Here is a 27,007-nt window from a genome sequence, read left to right as displayed (position 1 = left end):
GGTAATTTGAATGGTAAAACAGTTTAATGTATTGACTGATAAGGCATATCTGGAGTATCTAAGGTGTGTTTCTTAATAAACATACTTAGTATTTGCTTGTAAATTGTTTTTGCAATCATGTACCTCTTTAACTTTCCATTTTAAAATGCTAAAGCTAGCAAATCTTTTTTTTAAAAAAAGTGTTGGCTTATCTTAGGGGTGTTTAGTCTAAGTCCATGTGGATTTTACTAAATAGATTAAATTTTCTTGGCATTTAAAACAAATTGGCTAGCAGGTGCCAAACATGGTACCTGGCTTGTCTGTTTTCATCTTGTAAAATATTATTCATTCAATAGACATCCCTGTAACTGGAAACATGCATTTAGCTTATAGATATAAATGATTTCTAAATAAATGTGACAATTAACCCAGCCAAAGAGAAAGCCCTATTTTGCTCATAAAACTTTGAAAGTAATTGTAAGCCCCTGCACTGTTTTGCTGATGCAGAGTAATTTTAGCACCAGGCAGCACGCTAATAAAAGTTTGATCAGGCTATTCAAGAGGAAGAGTAAACAATTTTGTTACACAGCCCGTTCCATGCCGACAGAACTGACACATGGTTTTACATTTTTATACTGACAGACGCGACAACATCACATTCATCTTCCTTGGCGGCAGAAGCAATTCAAAGACTTTTTGATGTTCTAAGATGGAGGAGAAACATTTCCTTGTAGCCTTATTCTGTCACAACAAGAGCAGCCAAACAGCATTATAAAGGCAAACTAAGCATATTTGACATGTCTCTCCACCAGAGAGAATAAAGAGTTGAACGAGAGGTCTGTATAAATGATTGAAGTGTGTAAGACTGCACCCTTTTTCTCTTTTCAGAAAAGGAAAGAACAGAAAAATTTCAAGCCTACACTACCGTATGACAAATATGTATAGATGTATGTGTGTGTGTTTCTTCCAGGCTTATTGTTATTGCTGCATTAAGCTATACATTTATGCTGTCTTTAGCTTTCATCAGGTTTTTTTTCTACCTGCTGTTTCCATGGGTGCTGCAGATTTGACCATTGCTGCTGTCCTTCAGTCAGAATATTGAGTGCAGAGTGAGGATGGAGGACTGAACTGAACTAGAGTTTCTCATACACAGATCAATACAGGATCAATATGTGCAGGTGGGAGACCTCACTGGTGATTAAAGAAAAGAACAAGCACTGCTACGATATTGTTCTGATCTCTGAAGCTTAATTGGCCATTTATTGTTGAAGTTTCAGATAACAGAACTGAATTTTAGTGGCATTTTCTGAATATTTGTGTGCTGGTTTTTACTCTTGTTGCTTTTATTAATATATTATCAATGACTTTGAGGATTGACCTGTTAATTGGGAAATAATAAACGTTTTGAATAATGTTACTTTTTGCTTTATATAATTTCCCTCTAATTGAAATAGAAGATAACATAAGCACTCATTAGTTGATTTAGCAGTTTCATAAAACAGTTCAAAAGCTGCCACTTCAATCAGTGAAAATCAATTATGTTCTCATATTAATGTATAAGTTTATTATAATATTAGAAACACATCAACAGAAGCCATTTTCTGAAAAAAGTACTGTAATACCACAACTTTTTCCATTTGTCATTTCAAAAGTCAATTCACAGTTATTGTGCTTGAAGGTCTCCAATAATGTACTGGTGTGTTGTGATAAGCGGGTTCAGTCAATGTGCTATAATAGAGTGAGTGCCGTGTCAGGTTTGTGAAATGGATGTCATAATATCATATCCTGTGACACTCTGGCAAGTTGCATTAAGCCAAACTTGTAACAAGGTTTGTACTAAATCATAAATAGCTGGCAGATGGTAACTTAAGTGAAAGCCTTTGTTACTCTGTGCCTCTGTTAGACTTGATTGAGTGCTGTAAAACCTACAGCTAAAAGTAGAAAGCGTGCCACACACCCTCGGGGTTTTGCATGTGCCTACATCACATCACTCAACGCCGAAGCTGTTTAATTAGAACTAATTCATAAATTAAAGGTGGTAATTGCCATAATAGAATGAGATTACTACTATCGCACTCTGGGCAAAGATACAAAGAGTAAAATACAAGTCACTGCCTCACACAAAATATACTGTAATCGCATTTCCTCTGCAGTCGGATTAACACACTGAGGACTGTACGTGGACCAGGAGGTAAGGAGCGGTTATGGAAGTGGTTTTAAATGCCAAAATCTTTTGTCCCCTAACATCCTACAGTAAAGATACAGATGATTATAAACCCTTTGTACGTCACTTCTAACCTTCTAACTGACAGCTCTTTATGCCAGAGCAAATTTTTTTACTTTAACTTATTTCATTTTAAGTTTGTGGAAATAAACTTTTCCAAGGCATCTCTACCATTTGGTGTGAATATGTAAAGCCAGATTTGCATAAATGTTTCAGGTTTTGACTATTTACCTATTGCTACTATATACAGTCATCTTAATCATTTATTAAAAGCATTCATTCTTATTATTATTGTCCAAAGGTAATGGAAAGATAAAAAAAAATTTTTTTTAAATTTAAAAAAAAAAACACACCTTTTCTCGTTTTTATCATTACACAAACATTAACCCCTTAAAGTCTGGTGTCTTATCTGTGTATTTATATTTGCACAACGTGATATTAATCCTTATTTATCTTTTACTACTAATTTATTTAATATCAAATTTTACTTTTCTTTTTTTGTTTGTTTGTTTTTCAGATTTTTCCTTTTAAATTAATTTATTTATTTTATTTATTTGATGTAAATAAATTTAGACATTAAGTAGTTAAGGGGTTCAGAAACAGGATTTTAATCTGTTTCAGCAGAGGTTTACACATACAAATTATATTGTGAAGATTATTTATAAAAACAAAATGGTTAATATTATCTTTTTAAAATGACATGTTTATACTAGATAAAGACTAAAATTTGGCATATTTGGGTTGAACTGAAAGACGCCTTTCCTAATGTTATATTGCTTCAAACTGTCTTTTGTGTGGCAGCAGCTATTCTTCCCGGGGTCCATACAGCTTACAAGACATACAACTACTCATTATAATACACATCACCCATCATAATGAACTCAACATCACATACATTCATACTTATACCTACATACTCATACAACTCTTTGTGCTCAATACAAAGTCATGGTGGATTGAATAGGTTGGACAGAGTCTGTCTTCACCAGTACAAATATATTCATTCCTGCTAAGTAACTGAAAATTTTCCATGAAACTGGGCTGGAACAGAGCAGCTTTTGTTTTTTATGTATTTATATATTTATTGTTTTTTTGGTATTTTAATTACATGTTTTTAGTTGTGTGATGTTACATCTAAGAAAAATATTAGACTGTATTGATTTTTGTTTCAAAGTTTCTCTTAAATTCATATGCATTATAAATACATAAAATAAGCTAAATTTAGCAAGAAAATATCAAACTTTGCAGTACTGGGGAATTACCTCAGAGTTATGCAATGACTGCACGAGTTTTCCTTTAGTGACACGTTACAATCATAAAGCGTATTTGCAGTCAGCCTTTAAACCCAATCGTGATGACAGATGCCCAGCCATCCTGTGTGTGTGTCACATTAGCTGCAAATGTACAAGCTTGTGCTTAACACTGATATTAAAAGGATCCATAACAATCGCTCAGTCTACACTAACTAAGATGACAGAGTGAGCAATCACAGGGGAATGCTCCTCAAGAAGGCAACCGTCAGCCTCCTCTCCTTGGCTGCCTATCTATGGAGTCATCAGTGAACACTCAGTGCATGGAGAGGGCGCTAATAAGATGGGACATGCCACACTTGAGGCAAGCTGCTGATTGACATCAATCTCCTAATATCCAGGGGCTTTATTTCCTTATTATTACAGAGAGCCACTAGAAAAGCAAATCAATAAGCGGTTTCCGCTAGGCTCAAATACAAGGCCTTCAGATCACTCTACATGACTCCTCATAGGGCTCTCAGTGGAGTTTTGCCATGATGAGTTCATTTAAACACTTTAGGTAACATTTTCTTGCTAGTTGCTTTCTCTGCTTTTCTAGCATTTGCAGATTGTCTTGTTTCTATAAAGTGATGATAAAAGACCAAAATAAATATTTGGCAAAACTGATAACCGATTCCATTAGCTGACTTAATGAATTGATCATTTAAATTTGCTTGTGGGTGTGACAGATAAATGAGAGTGGAAATTCTGCTTTTATATATACACACATATTTACATACGTAACAAAACTAAGGGTAGGAGTAACTGAAATAAGATTTAATTAAGTGAGCTGTGGAACAAGCCTTTCAAAAACAAATTAAAACAAAAGGCTGATATTTCCGTGTTCTCACAAATGCTGTCTGAAAATCATCCATGACTGTGCAGAAACTCCAATTTCCATGCATAAAATTTGCCTCTTACTGCGTAGCTTTTGAGCCAGGGGGACAACAGCATATTGAAATGAGGCATACTCTTATCCTCAATCTGCCCTTTGACTTCATTGAGCGGAACCATAACTTTTCCCTTTCATTTATTACGGCCCGTCTATGTTCCAGTTCATTGAACAATGTCCTTCAGACAGGCTTTAGACAAACGATGCCTTAATGGCGCTCATAAGCCCTGACCTTTAAACTGGAGCAGAAGCAAAACAGAGCAACCCAGCACTACTGTTTGCATGAAATTTACTATGAGGTACTTAAGCTGCAGGGGGATAAATAAGACAACTTTAAACAAAGAGAACCCGATAATGTGGGTTTGAATGCGTTTTAATTGGTATCAAGTTGTTTTGGGATTTTGTAAGTCATTGGAATTCTCTAAAACCCAGCTGTCCTCATGTCGGACCCATACTTTTTTTTTTTATTTTTTTTTTTTTTATATTTCGTCTTGCCTGAGAAGAACAGAGTAAATGTGTCATGTACATGTGCCTGGCATTCATATTGCATCATCCTCCGTAATTGTGGCAGACCTGTCCTACACAAAAGCAGAATTCTTGTTGTATTTCAATTTACCAAAGCACTGCATCCTCGAAAATACAGTGAAGAATGTCTCTTTTCACACTTCATTTCCTTCCATTAGAGTAATTCATCTTTTCATTTTCTTCCCATTTACTCCATGGTAGAGCCAATTACTGTGAGATGAGAGCTGTGGGTGAAATAAAACGTACAACTTTAAAATCTGCCATGGATTACTGTAGAGAATTGTGAGAAAGCTGTTAAGTGTGTCTTAATAACTCTTGTGAAATATTGGGGGTTTTTGATCAACTAAAGAAATTATTAATTGGATTTGGGTTGTGACCTTCCTTTGCTGACATGTTCATATAATTTGTAAACTATTAATTAGCATAAAGAAACTTAACATGCCACAACCACAGGCTATATTACTAAGGGTGTTCTTTGAGAGGGGCAAGTTGTACATTTGACTCTGTGACAGCACAGATATTAGTGTTGAATTTAAAAGCTTTTTGATTGATGCGACACTTTCCGCCCATCTTCAAATGATTTCCCGACCCCATGACAAATCTATCAGCCAAAGGAAAACACTACGGGAAAGAAAAAAATAAATCACACATTGGTAATGTTCAACCTTATCTGTGAACTTGCTATAAAGTGACATGCCTATGCTGGCCATTACACTTGTCAATAATCCGTATCTCATGGGCAGGCTCTTGTTATCATGCTGAATTAGTCACAGGCCAGACACAAAAACAAGAATGACTCATTTTAGCTTCAGGCGCTCCCACAATTTTTTCTTTTTTTTTTTTTTTATCAGACGGCAGAGAGCATCTGAAAATTGAAGCGCCAACAAGATAGCCCTCTTGCTTTTGGCAACAAACACGATGCTCTTGTGTGTTTAAGTTAATAACGCTGGTATTGCCAGTGGTTTGTGCAACCATGACAGTATTTGGCTGGGGCTCAGAGAAAGTTGAAAATGTCAATAAGGTGGTACTGCTTGCCATTCTGCTGCTGCTACCTCAGTTGGATTTTACTTTTTTGTTTGGTTTAAACAATAGTTCTTCCACACACGTATTTTTTTAATTGGAAATATTTTAAAACAGTATCCAGGCAAACTCTGCTGTATTTTTTATCTAGAATATAGCCAACAATACATATATATATATATATATATATATATATATATATATATATATATATATATATATATATATATATATATATATATATATATAGATATATATCTATCTATCCATCGATATACATATATATATATACCATCAACCTTAGTTTAGTCAGATTTAGAAATTCTATCGATATTCCATTGAACATTAATAATTGATACCACAGTTGATTTACCTCCTGCTTCATTTTCCTAAATTGTTATACAATTCTTCACAGTACAAACTTTGGTTGAACATCATATTTTTATATTTTCTGTTTGCTTTAAATCCTGGAATCGGTCTGATGCAACATTGAAATCTCAAATCAGTTAGTCAATGGCTCAAAATCTGAAATGAATTTTTAAGCGATAATAGAAGTTGTGTCCTACTGACTAAAGAGAAAAGCGTTCATACAGTTTGTTATAAATGCATAGTTGAAAAGTCTGCTTCTGATGAAATGGGGCTGTCTTAGCTCCTTTGATGTGTGCAGCTTCCACATCTGTGAATGCTGAAAAGTGCTCACTGGTTGTAGAGCAACATCTGCTCCCATCCAGACAAAAACCTTATTCAGGCAAGGTCTTTCTAATTTCAGAAAGATCATATCAAACTACATACTCCACATACATCCTCTGAACTAGCCCACATGCAGTCCAGACCTTTACCAGAAAAAAATATTTGGAGTGCTGTATGAAAAACTTTGCAACAAAGGCCCAGGACTGTTGGGCAGACAGAGCCCTGCATCAGGCAAGAATGAGACACATTTCATTCCTAAAACTCCAGCAACTGGTGTTGTCACTTCGAAGGCATTTACAAAGGGAATGCTACACTACCCTAAAACTCCAGCAACTGGTGTTGTCACTTCGAAGGCATTTACACAAGGGGATGGTACACGACGGTGAATATCAATCTGTTCCAACTTTTTAAGAGGTGTTGCAGCCATCAGATTCAAAATGAGCTAATATTTTCCTTGAAATGGTAAGATGTCTCAGTTTCAACATCTGATATGTTGATTTTCTATCGGGAATAAAATATGATTTTTTTAAAATATATATATATATATATATATATATACACATATATATATATATATAAAATGTGAATTTATGAAATCTGCATTTTATGGAGTTCCAATAAAACATTTTCAGCTTTTCAACAGTTTTTAAAATTGTGACGTACATGATATGTCTATTCAAGTCCACATTACAATAAAAGTCCATTAACTTATTTCTCACCTGACCAGGTGCTAAATTTGTCTGCCCCATTTCTTTATTTGGCTCTCAATGTCATTTCTGTGATCTTTGAAAATGATGTACTCACACTTTAGTTCATCCATCATTATGGGACACCGACTTCAAACCCAATCATAGCACCAACGATAGCATGGCTGTTCTGTATTAATTGTCCCTGAAACTGTTTTCACTTTAGACATTTATTTGCTCCTATTCAACGGCAATCACCACTCACAGATGTCAAAACAAGCCTCAGAAAATAATCATGTTGAATCATGTTCATTCATTCATTATCCTAACCACTTTGTCCAATGAAGGGTCGCGGGGAAGCTGGAGCCTATCCCAGCTGTCTTTGGGAGAAAGGCGGGGTACACCCTGGACAGCCCGCCAGTCCATCGCAGAGCCTGAATCATGTTTCAGATGATAAAAAGGCAGCACTTCATGCACTTTTCTCTGCAAATCAGCTTGAGCATTTGGTCTGATATCTCAAATTGAGGTTTTAGTGTTCTGATCTCTTGCTTCAGGCCACTGCTGCTCATTTCCACATGCTGCCTGAACTTGTTAGGTAGTCATGACTTGAATGCAATATTTTATTAGGACTTCTCTGATGTAGGTAAAATGCTGAACTGTGCTGTTAAAATCTACAGAATAAGGTATAATTTTTCCAGGAAAAATTGGATTGTCTTCTGTATGGCTTAGCTGGGAATACACATGTATAAATAAGGGTGTTTCTTTGGTCTCAGGGAGCCCCAAGCAAAATTTCACAGGGGCTCGCCAACCAGCTTTCATTGCCCTTTTATAATGATATTGTACTTGCAACAATAAGATGTTAATAATGTTATCTTTAAAAGTGTTTGTATACCACATTAAATTTCAGTTGCAACTTTTAAATGTTCTTTGACAGCTTTCACTTATTCTACTGTGTTTTTCTTTATTATGTACCATTTTTATTTAATTAAACAAGGGTAGTGTGATTTAATGTAGTTCCAAAAATTAAATGAAACCATGTGTTGAAACCTAGATTACACTGTAGGATTACACTTAAAGCTGATGTACATCTACACACACACACACACACATATATATATATATATATATATATATATATATATATATATATATATATATATATATATATATGTGTGTGTGTAGATGTACATCAGCCTTAAGTGTAATACAATGTATGTATGTATGTAGATGTGTGCCTTTTTTTCTCTTTCAAATTTAAATCTTTCTGTTGTTACTGGCAGATAGGAATCTTCTCATTTTATTAACCCAATTCGTCCTGTTTGTTTACATAAGAAGTGCTGCTGCTGGTGGCAAGACCAAGAGGTAGAGATGAGATGGGGCCTCCGTAGAGAGCTCTGCACTGGTTGATCACTGTCATTTCAAATGCTCCCCATTGTCACTGCTCTGTCTTGATTTAAAATTGGTTGGCCCCTTGGAGACCCCCTTCTGGCTCAGGGTCCCAAGCATTTGCCTGATTTGCCTATTGGCAAGTACCATCTCTGTCCATGACAAAGAAATGTCACATTACACTGAACAATCTGAAATAATGAACAATGGATCATGTTAAAGTGTACATGGTGAATGTCATGTTTTCACTAGAATGGGGGAAAAGGAGAAAAATATTAACTGCATGTAAGTTTAAAGTCAGTGTTTTTGCAGGTCAGAATCAGAGCAGTTTGGATAAATTCTGTGCAATCTGCTGAAGCAACCAAGCAGACTAAAGCATAATTGCTCACACAGTCTAGAAGAAAACAAACAAAGAAGAAAGTCCATAGATGTGATGTTTTTGAAAATGCCTCATGTTTCTGAAATATGACAGAAAATCAGTTATACTGGCAGAATCCTCAACAATTAAGCTATCATTCATGGTGTTATTTTCTTTCCCTCTAAACATGACAGACATATTACAGAAACACAGCTGACAATAGATGTGGCTTGACAGCATGTGTTTCAGACTGGCAAGGTTATTACTTTCTTTTACCGTGTTCAGGCGTATTCATAAGTAGTTTCAAAGATTTTTTCTCATTATATTGTATACTTATGTAACTTTCTTTTAAATGTTTTTCTCTTACTCAGTAAATGACTATAGTGGATGTTACAACCCAGTCTCACCAAAATGCACAGAAATAGAAACATTAGTGTGTAATAGTGGAATTTATTTTAGTTCTAATTATGTTTTGTTTTTTAACGCTAACTAAAAAAGCACAAGGTTAAACTGAACAATCCAACCAGCATCATTGTAAAATTAGGAAACTGAAACCCATTGATAATAAAACATGTAAGCCAGAACCAATAGATCTTTTTCTAACCTAACTTTTTATTCTGAAACATCTAAATATTAACTACTTAAAACCTGAATTTCCCTCGTTGAAGAAAACTGAAAACAGATGGTGCCAAACTATACCAAATGATAAAAGAAAAAAAAAGAAAAAAGCCATTTTAAGACGTGCAATTTTGAAGTAAAACCTCTCTGGTTTTGTTCTGCTTCACTTTATCACATATGGATTCGGGAGAAATAATAGTTTATACATTATCCAGTGATCTGACATTGGTTAATCCTGAAATGTTTTCCAGTTTTTCTGTTTGTTTTTGGACAAGAATAAACAAACGGTTGAGATGTTAAAAAGGAGAAGTTTATAATGACATCACAACAGTGAAATGGCTGAAATTTAAACAGTAGTGTTAACGAACACTTAGTTTTGGTTTTGCATACCCAAAAAACAGTAGCGACGTCTCAGGCAGCTTTATTTCCACATTTTTTAAAGCAAGTCACTGTAAATTCACCTCTACCAAATAGTAGACCAGGACCTTAAAGGGTTAAGAGCTACAGCTGCATCGTTCCAATGTTATTCATATTTTTACTAAATTTAACTTTTATGTTTGTTTGTTTGTTTATTTATGTTCACTTGTTTCTTTTAGACAAGCATTAAAATTTTTATTTATCCTTTTTGCCATCGTCATTTACAACCCCAGTTCTAATGAAAAAGGGACATTGTGTGCATTTTAAACTGACTTTACTAAGAAAACCAACATTAAACATGACCTTTGATCCTGAAGGCGGAACTGCATTAAAAACCAACATAATTCTCTGATAGATATCATCACGTGGGCTCAGGAACACTACAGAAAACCACTGTTAGTTAACACAGTTCATTGCTCCATCTACAAGTGCAGGGTAACACTCTACTATGCAAATGGTTGTATTTTTAACACATACACCAATACTTACACATCTTTTCCAGCCTCACAAGTATGCATGCTCCCTACATTGCTCCAAATGCACTCAAATACACCTTATGTTTGTATACCCATATATTTTAGAAAAGATACACAAAACCTACAGGCACAGGGCTAAAGGGGATAATTCTTACCAAACCTGACAGGCAAGTATCCAATGTAAGGGAATGGCAGATAAGTGGAAGGACTGTGTAAAACTTGCAGTGTTGCTCTTTAACTTGTGTTGTCGTTCTATCTTTTTACAAGTCTATGAGGCCAAACTGATAGTGATTAAGATTTATGAAACATCAAGAACGTTTCAGATAACGTATGTAAGAAAGATTTAAGACATAAAAGTTATTATTTCAGTGCCGATGCGATGATGCAGGAGACATAAGATGAGACTCAGCATTAGATTCAGAAAGTAAATCCAGCATTTATGAATCCTCTTTTAAAAGCTGTTTCATCAGTCACACTAGTCCGCATCTCTCCCCATCATCAGGGATTTCTTTTAAACATTCTTGTAACAAGAACCAGAATATACAACACAGCAATATGTCATGACGGCCTGGACAAGAGGGTTTGAGGATTTCCAAGAAAAATATGACTATAGCTAGAACCATGTCTCTATACTGGCTGCTTGTATTGTTGAAATTAGTTTTATGGGTTTTGGCAGCAAGATGGCAGTCAGCAAAGCCAGGTGAGGGCCTGTGAGTACGCAATTCTCGAAATATAAATGCAGTAAGCCAAAACACAAGTTGCCTATTGGGAGGTGAGGGGAAACAATATTAACGCTGACAGTGATGGATGGTGCTGCCTCCTCTAGAGGTCTGATAGATACAGGACCCTTTAAAGCTAAAGCATGATGCTGTAGACTACAGGGCTTCTTCCACACACATTCTCACATACACACATGCCTACACATTTTTTTTCCACATATATAGATGATTTTCTTCCGTCCTTTTTCATTTAAGTTTTCTAGCTAGACTGCTATTTCAAATTAAATGTTGAACGATCAGCTTCATGCTGTGAGGCACTGCTTGGACAGGGCCTGTAAAACCTAATAGATGTTTTATAGACTTGTCAATGTCCAGTATTAAAAAGAACTGTAGACTCACTATATTTTGGACCTGTTACTTAATCCGTCTTGGTACTGGTAAGTAATCATATTTTGTGCGTTTATAATTGCCATCAGATTTTGTTCCATGTATCTGCAACTTATCAAGGGTTTCCGAAAAAAAAAAAAAAAAGAAAGGATTTTTCAGTAAAAATAGTTTTTTCTTCACCACAGAATTCCTGGATTTGATGGCAGAATACAACAAAAGCCTATATTTTCCATGTATACTGTAATATAGGATCTATTTGCTGCTAACCTCCTATCCCAAGAAGACTACCAAAGACTCCAGCACATTACACATTGATGTTCAGCCCCATCGACTGGTGTGTTTATCAGTGTGCTTGTGTGTCTGCATGGAGCTCACTACCTTGCCTTTGCTCAATAAAGCCACATCTATAGTTCAGCGATGAGACACAAACAAAGTCTAGATCCATTTACTGGGTTCTCAAACAACAGCATTTCCCTCCAAAAACATTATGTGTTATTGTCTATGTCTGCTGCACTCTGGAGCTAAAAATGACGCGTAGGCCTTCCCACCACAACAATTTTGCTCAACATTTCAGCCAGCTGTTGTTGTAATTTGACTTTGAGACCATTCCCTTCAACTCCTTCCAACATATACATTACTGCCAATGTGTTTTGACCATATAGCTAAAGGTTAAAGAGAGATAAGGTTCAAGGGGATAAAACAAAACATGAAATTGCCATCGATGATAATGGGAGATAATGGTGAATCTGCTAAGCTGTGAGGCAACAGCAGACTGAAAACACACAGAAGGAAAGGTCACATGGAAATAAGTTTACTTTAAGGATTTATTTTTTTGTTGTTGTTGTTGCTGACTCTAAGAGGGCCTTATGACCGTGGCTTTAAAAATCTTTATGCTCTTCAGCAACATTTCTGTCCATCACATATAGAGGAAAGGTTAAAGACAAGAACGTAAATATGATAACATCTATAAAGAAAAGACAAGAGGAAAAGCTTGCCACATGCTCACATCCTCACAAATAGTGGTACAGTTTTTATCATATGTATGTATATATATATATATATATATACAGTATATGTACAGTATATATGTACATATATATATATGTGTGTACATATATACTGTGTGTGTGTGCGTGTGTGTGTATACTGAGAGAAAGAGAAGAGAGGAGAAAGAGAGATTTATGGATTTATGTTAGTCAGTCCCTTTATGGTAACAGAAGTGAATGTTCCATAATTGCCTTGTCAATAGCTGTGAATCACAGTCTCTAGTAGCATTTGACTTTTATAAACTGTTACTGGGCAGTGTCCCCAAGTACGAATGCCAGATTAAAATAGTCCCTCATTTTATTCAAACCCTTCATAAAACGGTAGGACCTTGCCTTCTGGTGGAACAGCAAGATATTAACAAAGTGTTTTAAATTACCATTACAGATAACTGAATATCAGTGTAACCAATAAAGTTTAGTCAGATGGTGAAAATAAAGTCTGAAAGACAAACAGGTCTCCTGACAATCAGTTATTGTTTTGAAACAAACTTTATATTTGCAAGCTAGTTTCATTGTGTATAACTGAACCACCTATTAAACCCCCCAAAAAGTTGAGAAATTGGTCTCACTTGGCCTCTGGATAATGAAAAGAATCACCACAGTTTGTAAACTTTTTATATTATTTATTTTTCTTTGCTTTATAGCTTCACCAAAATTGGATTTCAAGGCTGGCTACCCTAAGAGGATCTACAAACACATGTGGTGCAAGAGCAAATCTTAGTGGAAGAGAACTGAGTGGAAAAAAAAAATAAAGCAGTGAAAATTAAAGGTTAAGCTTGAATGGACTTATGGGCCAGAAAAGTTTTTTTTTACTGCCCATTCATTTATTGTTGTCATATCTCTCTTAATATACATTTTTAATGGTCTGCACTGTTTCTCTTTCAACATGAAAAATGTTTTCATCAGAGCGTGTTTCATTCTCAGCCAGTCTCATGCTGCTGAACTACTGAGTGGGAGGCATTCAGTTGTGTCATCAATAATCCAATTCTACTACTTGTGGTTTTATAAAGTAAAAAACAAAAATTTTGATCAGTATAATAATACCAATAATAATTATTATTATAATGATAATAATAATAAGAAGAAGAATAGGAAGAAAAAATACTTTCATCTGGACTAAATGTCTGCGATGGACTGGCAAGCTGTCCAGGGTGTACCCTGCCTGTCGCCCAAAGCCAGCTGGGATAGGCTCCAGCTTCCCCGCGACCCTGAATTGGATTAAGCGGTTCAGAAAATGAATGAATGAATGAATGGACTAAATGTAATGATAGGTATGTTTTGGTAACTATCTGTACCCAGCCTCCATACTTTTGTTGCAAACTTGGAATAATAACACAAAACCATCTGTATTAGAAGGATTAAAAAGCAAATAAACTAATGTAAAACGTAACTTTTCCTTTTCATGTTAGCGACAGTTAATGTATCATAATCTCTAATCTGAAATCACAATTAAAAATTCTGAACAAAACTGTTTTCATTAGTAATTCTGAATTTGTATATAAATGTTGCTGTTGCTTTTCTTTTTTGAACATATTTAACTAAAACCAAATCAACTTTAAACCAAAGTCAAACAGTTCATAAGATATGGTTTACATGTAAAAAACATATCAGCAATTGTAAAAAAAAAAATAAATAAATAAATAACTGCAAGACTTTATCCTTTCCTAATTAGTCTTACTGAAACAATAGGTGACCTTCATAATTCCACTTCCTAGAATTGACTTTGAACATTGCACATTTATAAAAGCTGATGAGGATACTGTCACATCTTCATTATATTCATGGAAAAAGAGATCAGAAATTGCAATAGCTTTTTCTATTTAATTGTCAGACTGTTGGCCTAGCTAAACTATTGTACAGCAGTCTGAAATTGCTTTTAAAAACTGACAATCCACTAAGGAATATAAATCATAAATCTAGATATAATAAGTTGTCAAAAGTTTAAGAAATAATTTTAAAACTTAGCAAACGCTCATAAATTTCTATTTTATCACATATTTGGTACTATTTGGTTACAACCGGTTTAGGACGCAGGACACCACTGTACAGCACCTGTTTGTGTTACTTACTGAATTTCTTTTTTTTTATTATTATTTTATGGTCGCAGCATTGCTCTGATAAGAGAAAATAATGTTACATTTCACACTATCTCCAAAATCAGTCATTAACTCTCAGCAGCACCACAGCCCCTTGTGTGTTAGTCCATTACTACAAACTGACAAATGTTGTTACCTGTTGTGTCACATTCAGCAAAATGGATACATTAAGTTTAGCGTAAGATTGACGACTCTTCAACAAAATTGACCTTTTGTTGTTGAGAATAAAATGCAGCGTCTCCTCCGCCATGAGAACGTGGATTTTTTGCTCTTCTGCTCTGTATGCCCGGTGTTCCTCCCCATTGTGAACACACCGCCATCAGCAGACAAATAGTGTCAACTACTGTCCTTTCCTCCATGTCACACTGACATACACAGACAGCAGCAATGTTTATGGAGTACAGCTCTATGTTTTTCATACTTGCTTGTTCTTTTTTTTCCTTTCCTTTCCTTTTTTTTTTTTTTTTTTTGTTTAACCATAATTAAAGTTTGCCGCTGCTGTTGATTTTCCTGATTTTGTTGACATTGTTAAGAAAATTGTCCAATTCTCATCCTTTCGGCTCTGACAGGAACAGCGATGCTGCAGCAGCACTGGCGGAGGATGTACAAATGGTGGTTGCCCAGATAAGTCTATATTTAATATTCTCATCAAATCGACAACATTGTGTCAAACAGTCACTACAATTAACAACAAAAAGTGAAAAAAAAAAGTCCTTCCAACACAAGACTTTCAGGAATTTCTGTATTTACATAAAGTGAAACAACTTTTCAAGAGTTGATTGGCAGACCAATTAAATATAGATACAATGAAAATAATCTAAATAATAGCTGACTGATTTATTAAAGAACACAAGCAAATGACTTATTTGAGGTGATAATGGTAGAAGTGTGGGTTTGTGTGTGTTAGAACAAAAAATAAGATCACTCAAAAAAAGTGTGTAATAGTCTAGAAAATACACAATTACCCTCTGAGCAACTTCACTCTTCTCTCTTATTAACCAATTTATTCAAAAGTCACAAGTCAATCAGTTCAAAATTGACTTATTACATGTTCATAACAAGACTTGCTATTATTTTTAATCGTATTATAATTCTCAGAAAGCAGGGCAGGGTGACTATATATTTATTTGTGTTCATACATGTGAGTTCACAATAGATCTATTTTCAGAACAAGATATGATATTCCACCAGCCTCAAAATACTAGACTGCCTACTGAGTGTCAACTTTATGTCCCAGCTCATCCTGAATTAGCTACACTTTCAACTCTGTCTTAAAACAGGCAGCACGTAGTAGTAGAAGTCCTCTGATGTATTGTATTTGCTCTCAAGGCACTATGAATAGAAGCCATCAGACCTACACTGGAATAAAAGAACCTAGAGGAGAATTAATTGGGAGGCAACACAATCGGTATTGCTCTAACTATGAGGAAAATCTCTCATTTGGCTTTGGTCTTTTTCATGCTCCTCTTTGAACCCTCTTGACAATCTAGTGCAGCTCCTCAAGGTCTTTAAAGACAGCAGGTGGTCACCACACCCACGCCAGCACAAACTCTTTAGCTATCACACATACATAAGACATTCATCAAAGCTGATACTCACATCTGCAGCTGTTTATTCTGGAGCTAAGCAGCACGATGGGAGATGAACCGCTCTCAATTTTAGCATAAACACACACACATTCATATGCAAGTCCCATTTTCACCTCCCAAAACTTGATCATTCACGTTGTGCTGTTGTTATAGTTGAACATTACAAGTGTTTTCTTGCATTTATTGTGTTCTGCAGAGTCGTGATTGTAGAACTTTATTCTACAGAAGAACATTTGACATTCAAGACACTCAGAAAAAAAGAAATAAAGCCTTTTTCAATGCTTTAACTCATAGGTTTTATTAGAAAAAATCCAGATTGTGGCAAAAACTGAAAGTATTTTTCTGTGAATACAGAATTCCATGTCCACAACAGCAAAAAAAAAACAAAAAACTCAAAAGCTATCAACACTTAACAGTAGCTTCTGGCAGGTTTTGAAAACATGACCCAAAAACTTCTCTCTTATCTTTTTTTCAAAGTGATGTGGAATGACAGGAGCAATATCAACTATGACGAAGGCTGAATAATTGAATATATATTTTATTAAAAGACAAATAGCGAAGAGTGACAACTTATCAGCACCAGATAAAGTAAGCAGATGAATAAGAGATGAAGTGCCATCCACTTTCCCGTAACATCCTTTCATATCTCTTCCATCCTGCATGTCCTAAAAAGCTGCATATTCCTGTACTTGAGACCAGTTCAGAGGTGGTCATGAGGAGTGAAGAGATGTTTAATGGTGACTAACATTGGCTGCTAATGCCTTTGGCTACAATATGACTCACTTTAGCTCCTGTCAAAGTGAACTCTGACCAAGTGTGTCCAACACAGCAGCCATGCACAGGGCTGAAGGGGAGTAGCCTGGACGAGACAGGAGGGGAAGGGTGCAAAGCCTAACTACGAGAGCGGCCAGGAGGCAGGTTCTACTATGATTTGACAGTTTATGGTCAGTGCATTTATCACAAATGTCAGCCTTCATCACTGCTGAGCTCCACCACAAAGCCCGCATATGGGAAATATATGGTAAAGGTCTGGATAAAGACATTAGTGAGGTGGAAAGACTGAAATGAAATGAGTGATGATATTTTTGCGGCACACAAAGAAACAAAAAGGCAAAAGGCAATGCAATTACAAGAGATAACAGATATGATTATCTGCATTTACTGTAACACAAATGGATCTATTCATATGGTCTGGGCATCTTGGGATATTTTCTTATCCTTTTAGACGTTTATCAAAACATGTTCAAGTTTCAGTTAATAATGAATAAGAGCTTAAAGTCCCGGCTCACAGCTTTGAGGGGTATTCTTCAAATTGGTGGAAGGGATTAAGAATTACAGCTCTTCAATATGTAAAGTACCCTTTTACAGTGCCTGGAATGTAATTTGACTATTAACTGAAAACGTCTAGGCTATTTGAGCTTTGCTTTTTATTATAAATTAAGCAGGTAAAATGACTATTTTCCATTTCAGTTCAAGGATTTACGTTTGGAAGATGTTACTGGAAATTATTGGTGAAATTTAAATGTGTGCACAATACAAAGCATTTAACCTGAATTTGCTTTGAAACCACCAAGATCCTGCTGATCACAAGTTTAAAAAAACACTATATAAGTTCTACTCTAACATAAGGCTTCTTTGCAAATAGCTTCAAACTCAAGATAATATGTTCATTTTTTGTTTCTAAATGTTGGATTGATTATAGTTGACTTTTAGTCATTCGTTTCAGAAAGTCAAATATTTCAATTTTTATTCAAATATAAGCAGTTCACTTTAAAGGCATACGAAGAAATGTTTCCACATTTTCTCAGTGAATCGTCTCCTTTACGGCTAATCAGCATCCATCTTTCAGCCTACCTATGCTGTGACATTTCTCCAGCCAGTGGAATGGAATGGTATGTAAAACGAAAGCTGTAAGATCATGTATATGTCCCTGAAGAAAACATTGTGAAGTGTAGCTTCTCAGCGTCGGGACACTACGAGGCGATGATGGCTCAAGAAATGTACATAATGAATGCCACTGTGCCATCAAATGGGAACATGGAGTTCTGATGTCAAAAAGTTACATTGTGCTTCTTTAAGGTACAACCTGTAAGAATACCACAGACCAATGACAGAACATTATGTAATTAAAACTGTGCTTCTACTGATATCTAATCCCTTTACTAAAATAACATGTTTTATTCTGTTAGAATTAATATTCATTATCTACTTGGGATATGCATTGATGCCATATTGGTGCCACCATTTTTACTACGGAGTCTCTGAATGGACACACAGTGAGAACTTTATGAGGTTAAATACTTACTGTTAAACAAGCATTTGGCATAAATTATGCTTTAAAGGGTATTTAGAAGTTGTTACCTGTAGTCATGGCTGAACATGAGGCCACTGGAGCCACTGACAGATAAACATCTTTATGTCTGGAAGGAGTTTTGCCACTCATGGCTTCATCCATTCACAACTGTGTTTGGTATTTGAAGTCATTTTTATGCCCATCTTTACCACTAGATGTTAGTTACACACTGCACACACTGTAAGATTCTGTATATCGAATGCACTAACAAGAAATGAAATAAGAAATAAAAATTCCAAAAAATCACTTTAAAACCTACTGCTGTAAAAAAAAAAAAAAAAAAAAAAAAAGATTACCTGAATGAAATGAGACACATTAGCTCCTGAGGTAGTAAGTAATTAAGAAAGGAGTCATAAAAAGAGCCTGGGTTATTGCACAGCTGTTATTCCGAGGATCAAAAATCTCCCAAAAACCTTTAATTACACCTTTTACCACTCATTACATTTTCTCCATCAATTTTAGGTACAAGACAGTTGGTCTTACATTTGTTCCTGTACCTCATTTTTCAGTGTCATTTTACTTTTTACATGAAATTTTGATGCGATTATTATGTCTCTCCTGCCCCCCCTTACTTATCTCACCTTATTTCTGAAGAACATAATACATTTTAAATTTAGGGAATATGTCCTTGAGTGTGCTTTAAAACTGAAAAACTGCTGTCTTGAATTTTCTCTTAAAATACTCTGCATTTTCAAGTAAAGATTCATTCATTCATTCATTTTCTAAACCGCTTAATCCAATTCAGGGTCGCGGGGAAGCTGGGGCCTATCCCAGCTGGCTTTGGGCGACAGGCAGGGTACACCCTGGACAGCTTGCCAGTCCATCGCAGAGTAAAGATTCAATAATACAAAAAAATCTTTAGCAGTACTATGTATGCAGAAAAGGTGAAGCCAGCATAATTGAAAATGCACATGGTAAAATGCATCCTGTGTATTCAGGTTTTACAGGTAAGTTTGTAATCAAGTGTGAAACCTGCTTCAAAATGGCCTGAGGTCTTAGAGGCACTGGCAGACTTCAATATTTAAATAATATAACAGTCCTTGTTTAGTGCTTGTTACAGCGTCGGTTGTCATTAAAGTCAACCAACCACCCTCATATGACTTGAGCTACCTGTCTGCATTGTCCCTAGGGAGCTGTATAAGCAAGCATTCTGACACATCAGAGTGTCAGTGCTGCAAGCTGTGCCAAACACAAGGTGAAAAGGACAGCAACCTACATGTACAGCTGTCCACAGAGAGGTTAGCTGAACCTAAGTGCTTTTCTTTGCTTTGTATTACTATTTATTACTATCGTGAAGTTGTTCATTTTGTAGCAGAATATCACAAAGTTTTCTTTTCTTTTCTCGCAATAAAAATTAATATGGAACTAAATAAGAGAATTCAGCTGATATGACGCCTGGGAAGATCAAATGTTCTTTTCCATATTTCAATATTCTGGAGCCTAGACACAAACACATTTGGACTTGCTGCTCTTTCCCAAGGCAGCTTTATGATGATTCAAAATAACAAAGAAATTATCATGCAAATGACCCAAAGGTTTATCGTATCTGTTAATCAAGATTCTGCTTTATGGATGAGATGCAGCACTCTTCCCAAAAGTGTGTTGTGTGTTGTGTAAAACAGAAAAATAAAGAAAAACAAAAGATATCTTTGCAATTAATACTTGTGTCATGTGAAATATTGAATATTGCACTAGGTTATTAATTTCAAGTAGATTAAAACACACAACATGCTTTATTTTTTACATCCATGATTTCTTCAGTTCCATTTCACGAAAATAGCACATTACAAAATATAAAAATGAGTTTTGTCCAAAAATGTGCTAATTTAGCTTGTTCATGAATCTACTAATCTATCTGAAAAATATATATGTTTTCCATTTACAAGAGGAAAGAAATTTTTAAAAAGTTGAGATAGAATGAAAATACTTTTGGAAAAACAAGTAAATATTTTACTGTTACATGATTTGAAATAAAAGATCATCCCAGAGAGGTGACAGAGGAGGTGCCATCAAATCTGTTTGAATCAAAATAACTTAATAAAAGCATTTCCAAATTTAACACTGAAATAAAGTGAGGATTTCATCATCATTGATGATGTCCATGAAATAATATGAGAATTTGGTGAAAGCCTCTAATGCCAATATTAAATGGCTTTGATTCTGAAGTCTCTGGACAGATCTGCATAATAAGCAACCGTGCTTCTGCAGTGGAAATCATTGCTTAGGCTCAGTATTGCTTTTGAAAACTACAGTGAATGAACACAGTTCATTGATGCATGCACAAATGCAAATGAGATTTTCTATGCACACACACATAATAAAGCATAAACAAGAATCCAGCTCCTCTTCTGGATGCAAGCTCATTTAAGATGGACTGAGGCGAAGAAGAAAACATTGCTGTGGTCTGATTAATCAAAATGTTATCAATTTATTTATTATAAATTCTTCAGTTTGCTATCAGTAAACAGCCTGCGAAGTCACCGCTAGTGGTGAACAAAAAAACTGGGATTTGAAGCAATATGTCATGCAATCGGCTTGACTTTTTCAGAGAAGGACTTGCTTATTTTGGCAAGATATAACTAAACCCCGTTCAGCATGTATTACAGGAGATAATATCCATAGAAAACAAATCTGGGTGTTAAATGGGTCTGTGTACAGTCAGAACGCTCATCCTTTGACAGCATTTGGCAGATGATTAGTTTAAAAAGCTTCACAGTGAAAAATATGCCCTGACCATTTATTCACTTTAAATTAAGGTATAATAAACATTCAAAAACCAGACTTTTTTGGTTTTATATATATTTTTTGTGTTCTAAAACACAAAAACCATATATAAACACCAAGTTTATAAATACATATTTTTCAAATCCATGTTAAATCCTCTCAAGAGTGCGATTTGAGTAATTTTATTTAAGGCTTTCGAGAATTTTTGATGCCCTCTATTTTTATCCTGCACACATCACTCCACTGTTTCTTTAGCCAATGCTGTCTCCCATCCCATATCTATCAGTGTTAGCATAATTAGCACCGATAGCTGACTCGGACTGAGGTCTGAGAACGAGGGACGTGCCTCACAGTGCCAGAGTGATAATCAACTCACTTCTTGTGAGAAGAGATCATTCAAGCATGAGAAGCTCTCAAATGGGCACTTAATATAAAACACATTCTTCTAAATTATTCATAGAACTTTTACATTTGGGCTTACTTTTAGTAACAGATGATACTGGTGTAAAAAGAAAAATATGTGTGAGTGTGTGTCTATAACTTATTGTTCAACAGGGTCACAGTGGTTCATTTACTTTCAAATACTTAATTATTTAGCAAATATGAAACAGTGCAGCCAGATGTTCAACAGATGAGAACAGCCGCAATCATGACCTGCCAACTCGCCTGCAAAGTGCTTCTCTTATCAGCAGGGAATTTATGTCAGTATGTGTAGAGCAATGACTACATTTACAGATAAAACCATCTATCGCTCTCTGTCTGACGGCTGAGGACACAGAGACTTTAGGTCATGTTGCTGTTATAGATAACTGATGAAGCAAAGCGATAACCCTACAATGTTACAGAGAGTGGCACAGACAGAGTTTTGTGGCTCTGAAAAGGTCACTAAAACTATAAACAAAATCACGGCCTGACTGAACTGCCGGGGCTGCTGATTAAACACACCTGAATTTTTGCTCATAGCTCAGTAAGGAACTTATAAATAAGACACAGACTCATCGATCAGTCACACTATCACCACTACTCAGGGACAAAAGAATAGTTCGATAATGCGATAAAGCACATAAACTGCTGGCTTTTGAGGCGACAAGTAGCAACAAAAAGGCCAAGAATAAATGAAACAGACATGGAATTATGGTGCCGTTTCATACTGTCACACCACCGCTCACAAAAAGGTGCAGATTACTGTCATCAAAGACCTTTCAGAATGCAAACTGCTGAACGGAGGTTGCAGCTTTGCTTGTGATAGATTTTTAAAACTGATTGCAGAACATGACTTTTATACTCCTATCACTTTTTTTGACCATATAAGCACACCTATGCTAAACTTTTGTCTCTTTAGAACTGTTTAGCTAAGAGGATTGGTTTAGGGTCAATTTTGATGATCTTTTAGTTTAGCTTTTTTTTTTTTTTTTTTTTTTTTTCTTTTAATGTGTTTTGGGTCTTCCTATTTGCCTAGCCTACCAATAGATTATAAGCACTTGTAGATCCTGAGGTCCTCTGAAACTGGCCTTTCAGTTGTTCACAAAGTTCAAACCGTCCTACTCCATGGCCCCTGATTGTGAAGCAGCCTGTCAGAGAACCTCAAGGCAGGAGAGACTATTATTGTTTTTTAAAAAGAGGCTCAAAGAGCTAGCTTTTTAGCGTAGCTTACAGCCAAACACTTATTTGGTTTTGTTCTGGTCTGTTTTATTCTGGCTTATTTATTTTTATCATCATTTTATAGTTCTTTGCAACTAATCAGCACTAAATAAGCTGCGCCCAAGACGATATTGAGGGATCTGTTGTTTCTCGTATTTTAACAGGAACTGTTTGGGGGATGGAATGGGGAAAAAAAAAGAAAAGAAAAAAGAAACTTGCGCTACCTGGCAAGACCCAACTGGACTCACAGCGGTCTGACTAGCACTTATGTACGATGTCCTCTTTCTTGCTGGTGTTGTTTTCACTCTCAGATGTCAGTCGCTTTGGATAAAAGCGTTCACTAATTAACTGTAGAATAAAATAGAATTATAGGGGGTTTTTTTTAACTATGTATTTTTCCATTTATTTTAATGGCCACTTTTTCATGTGTAACTGGGTTAAGAAATACATATAAGGCTGGTAGTCATGTTTCCCACTGGGGTAGCATTCGGTGATGTGCCCTTTCTTTCCCCGTTATTTCCGGCAGCCTATAATTAGTAATACATTAAAGCCAAATGCGGTGCGGTTTGAGCATCGGGGGCTGCTGGAACAGATGACGTATGTCGGAGAGGAATGAGGGTTGGAAACGCCGTACTGAGCCATGTCTGAGTCGTAGATCGGGCCGTATTGAGTGACAAGTTGACCTCTGCTGTTTGATTCATGCTCCTAATAGCTCTCTCACTTTGGTTGATCTTCCATTAATGCTGGCTTGCATCTCTGTTGAGTTAGCCGTAATTGTTGTTTTTGGAATTGCACATCAGACTTCTGTTAGGTTATGTCAAACATTTAATTTCTTTACCAATGTTTGGTTTCGGTTGATTCTGGTTCCTATTTTAGTTTGTTGTGTTATTTTGCGATTTTTCTTTAGGTTCAAAGTTTGATTTGAACCAAGTTTGTCTTGTACTTTTAATGCTTTTAGATGATGGGTATTGTTTTAATAAATTGAAAGATTATTAAAGAGATTTTTTAAATGTGATTTGGTAAATAAAGCATTGTTCTTACTATTATTTTTTGTGTTCTCTTTGTCTTGTAATAAGGAACCCTTGTTTTTTATATAAAATATTAGTATTTTGCTTTGATTGATGTAGTGAGCTTTATTCTGTCCTCACACCATTGCTTGACCTAGAACTCAGTTACAATTGTGGCCTTCTCTTTTTTTTATTGGATGGTTATACCAGGTACACTGTCTTGTAAACTCCTCTACTGGCATTGTATATTTGTTGCTTTTATTTGCTTTTATTTTTAAGTCCAATGTTTTTCCTCATGACGATCCTTCATGCCGGGGTCTATAAAAGCTTGGTCTGCAGAGTTCTTGTTGAAGTGATCACTGTTGTCTGGGCTGTGATGTGGACGCTGGCCTGCCTTAATCTGGGTTATTGTCCACGACTGTGGGCCCCTGTGGTTGAGAGTGGGCTGGCTCCTGGTATGAATAGAAGATATCGCTTCCTCACAGCATCTGCCCAGATGTTTAGTTGTTTCTTTCCCTGTTGATATACAGTAAGAGGTGCAGGTGCATTTAAGGAAGAGTGAGGCAATGATCAGATGTGTATTTTAAAAATTGTCAGGTTTTGTGCTTTGCTGTTTGAAGGCTTGTTTTAACACACCCCAATTGTTTTTATGTAAAGCACTTCAGGTTACTTTTTTGGATGAAAAGTGCTTTATAAATAAAATTTGGTTTGATTTGAAAAGGTGTCAAGCAAGGTTGCCTTTTTGAGAGAGCTTGTCCCCCCATCATCGCTGATCTAGTTTCTTTGTGCATAATGTGCCTGAAATTATAGCCACAAGACTTGTGGTTGCTGTGTGAGCTGTATTCAACAAATACAGTCCCGAGAAACATGAATATATTATTTTACTGTGCTGTATGAGAATCAAAGTCATAGTCTAAAGTATCACAACAGCTGTAAGTGATACCAAAAGTCAACATGTGTCCTGCATTACTTTTAAAGATACTTTACAGAACAAAACATTCATCAGACGAAGGAACACTTTGCCTCCATGTTAAATTGATAAAGATTAACATTAAAGATTCACGTCAGTTTCTCCATTGCAGTGAAGTCCAAAAGGAATGCATTTACTTTGTTTGTGAAAATGATAAATTATTGAGACGTTTGTGAGATGCTGGAAACAGAGTTGGTCCTGACTTTGCATACTGCTGATGCAGCAAAGAGAGGCACAACGGCACTTTATTCCGTTTGCGACTGAGTGCAATTGGGAAGCTACGAGCTGTAGAGTCATAAAATGCATGTTTACTGAGCGAGACAGCCGGTATGCAACAACAGTAGCTTCTCTGGCAGAAGTTCATTTCTACACAGCATCGGCAGGGGACCATATGGCTCACTTCTTTTCAGAAGAAAAAGTACAATATCGGACAGGATTAAGACATTAAAAAAAAAAAAATTCATTGCACATCAAAGTATCATCTACATCATGCTGTGTAAACCTTGCTAAACCAAACCTCATGTCTGAAAGATCAGAGTTTTTATTAATACATCTTCTGTATTCTGTCCCTCTTTTTCACTGTAAACCACAACTAACAATTTGCTCTACAAAAGACAACAGAATTTTATTTTCTCTTTACTTTCGATTGTCTAAACCCTTATGATCCCTAAAACAAGATTTAGAGCTGCTCAAGTCATTCACAATCTTTATTTCTCAAATAAGGCCTCTTGTCTCCCCTGCATGTCACCCACTTAAGGCAAAAGAATGCTGTTATCAGGTCTGAAATGTATGCTAACTGATTAAAACTACTGAAAGGGACAAAAGGACAGAGGAAGTAAGTAATACAGATGAGCGAGTGATGCTTGGAAGTGATGGTGGCAGGAGAAAACCCTGGCCATCCAGCAGAATTTTAATTACTGCAGGCGGCAGCTCTTCTCACCACTAATCTCCTCCATGGTCGGATTTATAGGCATTACTGATGCTGACAAAGTCATCGCCCAGGTAAGAATTTAACATAAAGTAGAGCATTGAAATGCTAAAATGCTTTCACAGAAACTCTATTGTTTCACAGGATGGTTTTTAAAACAAGAACTTGTACATGTGACAACTTGTCACATAGATTCTTAAGTCTGTGTGGGAAGTTGACTGCACTCGGAAAACAAAGCATCACAGTGATCTACGATTATTAAGCAGTTCTGTTTCGTGATGTGTGAATAAAAATTTCTAACGCTTTTAATGTTAGAAGTCAGAATCTTTTTTTCTGCGCCAAAGGTTAATGCCTTTTTAAAGCCGATGTGAGTGGGAAGTAATAATGATGAATTCTGCACCAGCTGTGATTTCTAAGGCCTGCAGTTAGGACCCCCTGCCCCCCACTCACTCCACCCCCTTTCCTCTTCCCTCTTCCCCTTCCTGACATTTCTATTATTGAGAAACAGCAACTCGAGTATAGCATGCTACTGCTGCAGCACTATATCCGCTCTGACTTGATCCTCCTGGCATTTCAGTAGCCTGCTCTCCTTCCCCACACATGTCAAACTGTTTAATATTCAATCCACTTTTGGATGGGATTACCATGCTATAGGTTAGTGGGAAATTTTGGCAGGGCATGGCCTTATCAGTGTTCATGATGCATGGCAATTTTTCTCTCTTTTTTCTTTGGCTATTAAGGACATGAGTTGATTGTGCTTGGTGAGTGTGAACAGGATTGATGAGAGGTCTAAGCCTGCAGAGAGAGTTCCTAATGAACAAATAAATCAAACATCTCTCTGCGATCGAGTCAGTGTCTTGGATCGCGGAGTCACGCCACATCAGACTTGCTGAAGAAGATGATCAAGGGCGCTAATTGAATTGCGGTGAATGCACAGGCACAGTGCGATATACTCCGCCCCTGAACAACCTCAGCTATCACCTCGAT

At 36.1% G+C, this 27,007-nt stretch overlaps 1 protein-coding gene across 1 annotated transcript in view; it reads right to left on the bottom strand.

Annotated features, from left to right (window-relative positions):
• LOC306761312 (seizure protein 6-like) overlaps positions 1-27,007 on the bottom strand; it is a gene marked incomplete at both ends in the record, with an annotated part of 125,527 nt that overhangs the window by 77,875 nt on the left and 20,645 nt on the right. The gene's annotated exons all lie outside the window — the stretch shown is intronic.

Source organism: Telmatherina bonti (assembly GCF_933228915.1).
Source record: "Telmatherina bonti genome assembly, chromosome: 10".
NCBI classification, from domain to species: Eukaryota; Metazoa; Chordata; class Actinopteri; order Atheriniformes; family Telmatherinidae; genus Telmatherina; species Telmatherina bonti.
This window is presented reverse-complemented; position numbering and strand designations above follow the sequence as displayed.